This window comes from Culex pipiens, chromosome 1 (genome assembly GCF_016801865.2).
Source record: "Culex pipiens pallens isolate TS chromosome 1, TS_CPP_V2, whole genome shotgun sequence".
Classification (NCBI taxonomy): Eukaryota; Metazoa; Arthropoda; class Insecta; order Diptera; family Culicidae; genus Culex; species Culex pipiens.
Genome location: NC_068937.1, coordinates 82,765,948 through 82,774,406, shown reverse-complemented (window position 1 = coordinate 82,774,406; position 8,459 = coordinate 82,765,948). Strand labels below are relative to the sequence as shown.

The window sequence follows — 8,459 nt, the reverse complement described above, 5'->3', positions numbered from 1 at the left end:
TGTCAAAATGGCCATTTTCATCACCAGTATCAAAAACCATGAATTTTGATACCCATATTGCCCCAAGTCGTATGGTTCGATAAATGTCCCCCCGGTAGAACCTTCCCTCAGGGCCATGGCCACTCCGGGTGTGGCCAATCCTGTCAAAATGGCCATTTTCATCACCAGTATCAAAAACCATGAATTTTGATACCCATATTGCCCCAAGTCGTATGGTTCGATAAATGTCCCCCCGGTAGAACCTTCCCTCAGGGCCATGGCCACTCCGGGTGTGGCCAATCCTGTCAAAATGGCCATTTTCATTACCAGTATCAAAAACCATGAATTTTGATACCCATATTGCCCCAAGTCGTATGGTTCAATAAACGTCCCCCCGGTAGAACCTTCCCTCAGGGCCATGGCCACTCCGGGTGTGGCCAATCCTGTCAAAATGGCCATTTTCATCACCAGTATCAAAAACCATTAATTTTGATACCCATATTGCCCCAAGTCGTATGGTTCGATAAATGTCCCCCCGGTAGAACCTTCCCTCAGGGCCATGGCCACTCCGGGTGTGGCCAATCCTATCAAAATGGCCATTTTCATCACCAGTATCAAAAACCATGAATTTTGACACCCATATTGCCCCAAGTCGTATGGTTCGATAAATGTCCCCCGGTAGAACCTTCCCTCAGGGCCATGGCCACTCCGGGTGTGGCCAATCCTGTCAAAATGGCCATTTTCATTACCAGTATCAAAAACCATGAATTTTGATACCCATATTGCCCCAAGTCGTATGGTTCAATAAATGTCCCCCCGGTAGAACCTTCCCTCAGGGCCATGGCCACTCCGGGTGTGGCCAATCCTGTCAAAATGGCCATTTTCATTACCAGTATCAAAAACCATGAATTTTGATACCCATATTTCCCCATGTCGTATGGTTCAATAAATGTCCCCCCGGTAGAACCTTCCCTCAGGGCCATGGCCACTCCGGGTGTGGCCAATCCTATCAAAATGGCTATTTTCATCACCAGTATCAAAAACCATGAATTTTGACACCCATATTGCCCCAAGTCGTATGGTTCGATTAATGTCCCCCGGTAGAACCTTCCCTCAGGGCCATGGCCACCCCCGGTGTGGCCAATCCTGTCAAAATGGCCATTTTCATTACCAGTATCAAAAACCATGAATTTTGAAACCCATATTGCCCCAAGTCGTATGGTTCAATAAATGTCCCCCCGGTAGAACCTTCCCTCAGGGCCATGGCCACTCCGGGTGTGGCCAATCCTGTCAAAATGGCCATTTTCATCACCAGTATCAAAAACCATGAATTTTGATACCCATATTGCCCCAAGTCGTATGGTTCGATAAATGTCCCCCCGGTAGAACCTTCCCTCAAGGCCATGGCCACTCCGGGTGTGGCCAATATCCTACCAGTTTGGTCCCAACCCCATTGCATTGAATCATTCTGGTTTCCGAGTGACCATTCTAACAATGTTCTTTAGAACAGAATTCCTCCCAAGGTGGTGCACAACCTGTGTCTTTCAATGTGTGTATGTGTGTGTGAGCAATAAAATTACCACCGTCGATCCGTCTCTGACGGATTTTCGGTCAAAACTAACTGTTCAGAGGCTATCTGTTAGCTTATATAGTCCGCATGAAATGTGGCAACATGGTGCAAATTTTGCCTCGTCTCCTGCATTCTTGGAACTGTCACGCGAGAATGTTGCACCATTGTTGCCACACTTCATTCGTTACTGACCCCTTCCGCAGTACCAAGCATGCAACATTTTCGTAACGCGCGACATTTTTCGTTTTTTGGATTGACACCTCACCAGAATAGAGCCCTTAGGACAAAGTTCTTTGTCAAAATTGTGGCTTTCGAGGACCTTGAGTTAAAGTCAAAAAATTGTAAGAAATTTGGAGGCGAGATCGTCATTTTTTATAATAATGAATGGAACTAGTTTATGGAGTCGATGCGGTTGTATCCATCCAGAAGCTGTCTTAATTGTTTGATTCCGTTTGAAACCCTACTCACACAATTTTCAACCAAAAAAAGTCAAAAACTAGACAAAATAAAGCATACACCACTGATTTGAAACAGCTAAAAAAATCAAACCATCCACATTAACGACCCCCGGTCTTTATTGCAAGTTACTGCTCGAACTTAGGAGTCCGAAGGCTTGAATGGGGAGAGCACCCAAACCTCTTTCTACTCCAAGGAACCTTCCACCCCAGTGTTTGAACTGACGACCTTTGAATTGCGAGTCCAACCGCCGCCAGCGATTCCACCGGAGTAGGCTTGGTTTGGTGTGTTGTTTGTACTTATGGCATGGAGACGACTCCTACACCTGGAATGACTTAACGGCCTAACAACCAAGGCCGGGACCGACATTTTACTTCCTCATCCGATGGAAGGTTGGAGCAGATGGGAATCGAACCCAGAATTATCCGCTTACAAAGCGGACAGCGTAACCATTCGGCCACACACTAGCTCAGTTACCAGTAAAAAAAAGTCATGTTTGTGCTTGAACAGCATCCGACTTTGTAGATGTAAACAAAGTGGGATCATTCAAAAATCACGTTACGCATTCTCTCTATTCATCACCCAGGTCTCGACGGTAACGCAAAACCAGGCTGTCCATAATTGAATTATACGGGTCACTAAATCACCTGCTACTGAAAATTCCAAATCTTGGATCGTTTGCCGGCCATAATGGCCACGGCAAGCAAGCACCCGGTGGTGACACCGCCTTTTGCAGATACGGGAGGAGGACCAAACAGCAGAAGAATCCAGACTTGGATGGATCCTCTCAATGAACATGGTCAAATTGAAGTTCTTTAGCTATGCACGGCTGATGATGCAACACCCCTGCCCAAAAACCCCTTTACGATCGGAAAAACTATCGAACGTGCTGTCGGAAAAATTGCCGAAGCATATACGGAAGCTAAAGGAAGCAAGTATGTCATCAAATTTCGTAACCACGATTAATTCGTACGACTTCAAGACGTGCAAGAACTCATCGATGGAACGAAAATAAAAATCGCCCCACACCCATTTCTGAACGTCGTCAAATGTTGGGCTAGATGTAGCGATGCAGTTGAACTGGACGAGGATCAGCTACTAGCTGAGCTACATCCACAAGAAGTAATCGCAGTAAGAAGGATCACCAGAACACCAGAAGCTTGATTATAACATTTAACGGTACAGTCGCTCCGAAACATGTGTTCTTTGGGCTGATTCGTGTAGAAACAGAAAGGTACTACCCACTTCCTCTAATCTGCTACAATTGCTTCAGCTTTGGCCACGTAAAAGCCAAGTGCGACGCCGAAGCAGCGTGTCGTAACTGCTCCAAGAACCACACTTCGACCGAAGGAGCCGCTTGCTCGAGTTCCGCTTTCTGCAAGAACTGTAATCAAAACCACCCACCGTCAAGCAAAACATGCCCCGTTTATCTACACGAAACAGAAATAATCAAACTGAAGGTGGATTGACCTACAACGATGCTAAACTAGAGATTGAAAAGAGAAGTGGAGCAGGTAGCTACGCTAGTCAAGTCCAAGCTAGATTAGCGAAAGCCCGAGATCCCAGTAAGAAAGACTCGAGCCGAAATGGCTCGAACCGCTCGCTAAACTCGAGCCGAATCTCGCTCGAATCGAGGCAAATTCGCCTCGAATTTGGCGTGTAAATGCCTCGAATTCGAGCTCTTTTGACACAAAAAATTCGCGCTACTCGAGCTAAGAAATATTTCACTCGCATCTCAGGAATTATTTCAAGTAGTTCAGACTTCAAACATAGATGTCGCTGTTCAATTAAGCGACCGATGCGACCTCTAGCGGTGAGTAGGAAAATTAAGGGATTGTTTTGGTTTGATTTGGTAAACATTGCCAAATTTATCAAAAGGGCGAATTGACTAATAAAAGCCAATTCGCCCTTTTAATAAATTAAGCAATATACAAAAACTATTATCAGGTAGATTTACAAATTTTATGTTTCGTTAGTTATGTTTTTTAAACTCTTGACGAATTCGCGGCACCACGACGAAATCGCGCCGGGAATCGGGGCCATCCGGAAGACGGACATGGAAGAGTTCACGATGACCTGCTCGTCACGTAGTGTGCCACGTTGCGCTTCAGGTAGATCAAGGCCAGGAGCAGTTTTCCTTGACGCGACGCAGAATGTCCTTACGGCATCGGGACGACTTCACGTGCTCGATGCGCTTGACCAGGATTGTCCCGTTGACGCGCCTGTTCACGATCACATCGAGGGCGTAATTTACAACGTTGAACACGCGCCTGGCCTTGTAGAAAATGCCCTTGTGGAAGGCATCGGTTCCGGCAAAAACGGTTCCAGTGAGTCTCCTGGAACAAGATAAATTATACTTTAGATTTCGGTTAAGTTTTAAAATGTTCATGACTTACTTTAAATAAATACGTCAATACAATTCGGTTCCGTGAACAGAAATTAATATTCCGATTAACTACGTGGGGTGGCACAAAACAGCTTGACTCCCCATCCCTTGCTACTTTCCTCAAACGACCGTCGTGGTTCCGGTCATGGCGGCCGACCTGGCGCTGCTGCTGCTGCGCACGGTCGTCATCGATCGATCACGGTCAGCTCGAGCTCGGTCGTGTCAAACAGCGCCCGCAGATCGGTCGTAATCTTGGTGTACGGGCGGATAAGCTTGATCAGCACTTGGGTGCGGATGTTCCGCAGCAGGTTCTCGATGTGCTCCCGGATGAACGGATCGGCCATGGTGTTGTACCGGTTGTTCCACAGGATCGACTCGCACTCCATGATGTCGTTGTTCTTGTAGCTCACGATCAGGTTCGTCATGGACAGGATTTCCGGGCCGTTTTTGTGCGGTTTCGCTTCCTGCTAGTCGAACGGGTTGATGCCAGACTTCTTGAGCACGTTCGCGAGGACGAGGTATTTGAGACAGGTCGTGCGCCGGGACGAGCCGTACTCGTCGTAGATTTTGAACGCCTCGAAAAAGTCCGTGTGCGCCTTTTCGAACTCGCCTTCGCGTGCACCTGCCGCCGCACTCCCAGGTGACGCCAATGATTAAGGGGTGCGGGATGGCTGAGTTGATGTGCAGGGACTGTTCGTAAAGGGCCTTTAGCTTTTTGTTGTTTCTACGGTGTACATTTGGATCTCAAGCGCGTAGATTTCCAGCAGCTTTCCCTTTTTAAGGTCGTCCTCGCCGTCGTCCGTCTGGCAGGATTGGTGCAGCTGTTTGAGGATTTTCTGGAGCTTGCCGAAGTCGTTCCGATCGAAGTACAGCTTCCCGAGCTTCGTGTTGGTTTTGAACCAGAGCCGATTGTTCTTGGCGTCTTTGAGCGCTTCCAGCGTGGTCTCGTAAAAGTTTTGCAACTGCTTCATGTTCTTCGAGGTCGAGATGTAGTCCAGAATCGAGTTGATAGACTTTTCCGAATGGTTACGGGTTACAGCACTTTTGATGTACGTCAGCAATTGCTTGTACAGGGTCATGATTTTCGAGTAGTTTTTCTGTAAAGAATTCAATGGTTAAACAATAGATTCGAAGTCCCTACCGCGCCGTCCTTCCTCACCAATTTGAAGTTGATCTGAAGTTGGTCTTGTTCCAGTCGGGCAAACAGCGCCGCACACGCGAACTTCGAGTGGCTTAGCTGCACGATGTCGTAATCCATCAGCGAAATGTAACCAGCGTAACGACGGGCATGTCGATGCGGCTAACGCGGGCTTACCGCCGCAGGAAGCGATTCAACAGCGGAATGCCCAAGTCGTAGCCGATCGTCTTGAACTCCGCGCTCGCCTGCTTGCCGAAAATGTTGAACCGGGACCGGTTCGACGGTTTCTCGGCCGCGATCGTCACATCCTCCTCCCAGTTGATTTCGGCCAGGTCCTCATCAACCTCCGGGGGCGGGGCGTTGAACTCGGCGTTGCTCGTGTCCAGCAGGGTGCGTTCAAACCCGTTGAACACGGCGCTGGCGCTGCTGGGACGAATCGAACTCCCGCGCCAACTGACTGTCCACAAAGTCGTCCAGCAGGTTCGCGTTGTTCTCCTCCATCATGGATCGCTCGAGCCGGATGTACTGCGAGCAGGTTGCGCTGTTCTTCACGATCGAGTGCACCTCTTCTTCCCATTGCGATCGACTCCCTCCAGGAACAACTGGCTGCAGTTGGGATCGACGGCCTCCTGGTAGCTCGGGAAGTAATCATCGTCGTCATCGACCTGCTGAACGACCGCCTCCGAAGGCTTCGCCTTCGGCAACACCAGTTCCATCTGCTCGCTCTCCCAGTCGTCGAAGGCTTGCGAGTCCAGCTGGAACATGTCCATGGTCGGTTCCTTCGGGATCTTCGGCTTGCTCGACGACGCCGCAATCTCGTTCGAGCTCTTGCGCTTTGGTGTGGAAATCCTCGACTCGAACAAGGATTTGCGCGAGTTCGGGATGGTCGCGGAGAGTTTCCCGGGCGGTGATTCCTTCCGACTAAGCCAACCATCCTGCACGGACTTCGCTCCGTCAGGGGAGTCCTTCTGCGAAATGTCCAGCACGATGCACCGGCTTGTACCGGAGAAGGAACCGGAATAATCCGCCGGCTGGAAGAAAAGCAAGGGATTAGTTTATTTAATTTTTTTAATTCTAAAAATCAACTCACTTTTGTACAACATTTCACTGAGGGATAAAGAAATGGCCAAGATGCGATCTCGATGGTTACTTGACGGCGTTTCGGCGTAGTATGACGCATTCTCAGCGTGGTCAATCGTACTACATAGTACTTCTTCAAAACGTTCGTCTCTGCAATCTGGAACCGGACTCGGGTGGACTCAGGAACTTGTGGGCTGGATGGGATACGTTGACGATTTTGTTGGTGCTCGATGGAAAAGCAAAAAAAGAAAACGAAAAAAAAAATGATTACCAAATTAAAATGTTTACACAAAAAAGGAACATGCTTGAAAAGAATCAGTCTTTTTTTATTTTCTATTTGTATTTTTAAAGTATATATGTACAGTAGTTGTTCGATAACGTAGCCCAGTCATCGAGGGTTGCTCGCTAACTGGGCTGAATGAAAAATAACGAGGGGACCACCGATGCATAATATTTTCCTGATGAAATATAAACCTAAAAGTTACTCAAATGTATATACAATGCTTACTTTTCATGTTTCTTTAATTGTGAGTTACAATTAAATAAAAGTTTGAAAACTTTTTTTTTTGCAATTTATTGAACAGGTATTTGGCATCCATTAACCCCTCGGTCATTTCGGTTTGTTTTGGTTTTTTGACGTTTGTCGGTTACCGAACAACTACTGTATTCAGTACCTTAATGATCAATAGAAATAAAAAAAAAATTAAATATATCGGGCAAAATACTTTTAAATAGTTCTTTTAATTATGATTCTGAAAGTTAGACTGTTGTTCTTCTTTTCTTTTCTAAAATTCTAAAATTCTAAAATTCTAAAATTCTAAAATTCTAAAATTCTAAAATTCTAAAATTCTAAAATTCTAAAATTCTAAAATTCTAAAATTCTAAAATTCTAAAATTCTAAAATTCTAAAATTCTAAAATTCTAAAATTCTAAAATTCTAAAATTCTAAAATTCTAAAATTCTAAAATTCTAAAATTCTAAAATTCTAAAATTCTAAAATTCTAAAATTCTAAAATTCTAAAATTCTAAAATTCTAAAATTCTAAAATTCTAAAATTCTAAAATTCTAAAATTCTAAAATTCTAAAATTCTAAAATTCTAAAATTCTAAAATTCTAAAATTCTAAAATTCTAAAATTCTAAAATTCTAAAATTCTAAAATTCTAAAATTCTAAAATTCTAAAATTCTAAAATTCTAAAATTCTAAAATTCTAAAATTCTAAAATTCTAAAATTTTAAAATTCTAAAATTCTAAAATTCTAAAATTCTAAAATTCTAAAATTCTTAAATTCTAAAATTCTAAAATTCTAAAATTCTAAAATTCTAAAATTCTAAAATTCTTTTTTTTATTTCAATTCGGTTTTATTGGTGAATTATCAATATACAATAAGTTCTTTTGAAATACATAACAGAGTTTTGGAGTTCCTTTCAGCTGTGTGTTACATCATAATCCATTTTGGAACAATTGTTGCTTGTAGTTAAGGGGTTACCGAAAGTAAGAAAAAGATAAAAAAAAAAACTTACTAAAATTGCAAGGGAAAGGGGATAGAAATAGAGAAAGCTTAAAACTAGATCACAATTTTTTATCCTTTATAGATGTGCTTGATCATCAGCTCCCCGAGGGCCAGAAATTGCTCCGCCTTGTTACGGCAGGTCCGAAACCGCGTCATCATCTCCCCCGCGAGAGCAAAGAACTCCGGCAGGGTGAAGAGATCTTCCGCGGTGACTCCTTGCTGGGTCGCATCGCCGCTACCGGCAGCGACCACGCTCGCAAACGACCGCCCCCATCCAGGAGGGAACGCTGGGTTGTCCGCTGGAACCGTACGCTGGCCAGCTGCAGGAACGGCTGCGC

The 8,459-nt window shown here is 44.8% G+C and overlaps 1 pseudogene; it reads right to left on the bottom strand.

Annotated features, from left to right (window-relative positions):
* Nucleotides 1-943: 943 nt before the first annotated feature.
* LOC120432087 (COP9 signalosome complex subunit 2-like) lies at nt 944-7,422 on the bottom strand (annotated as a pseudogene).
* Between the last annotated feature and the right edge of the window lie 1,037 nt (nt 7,423-8,459).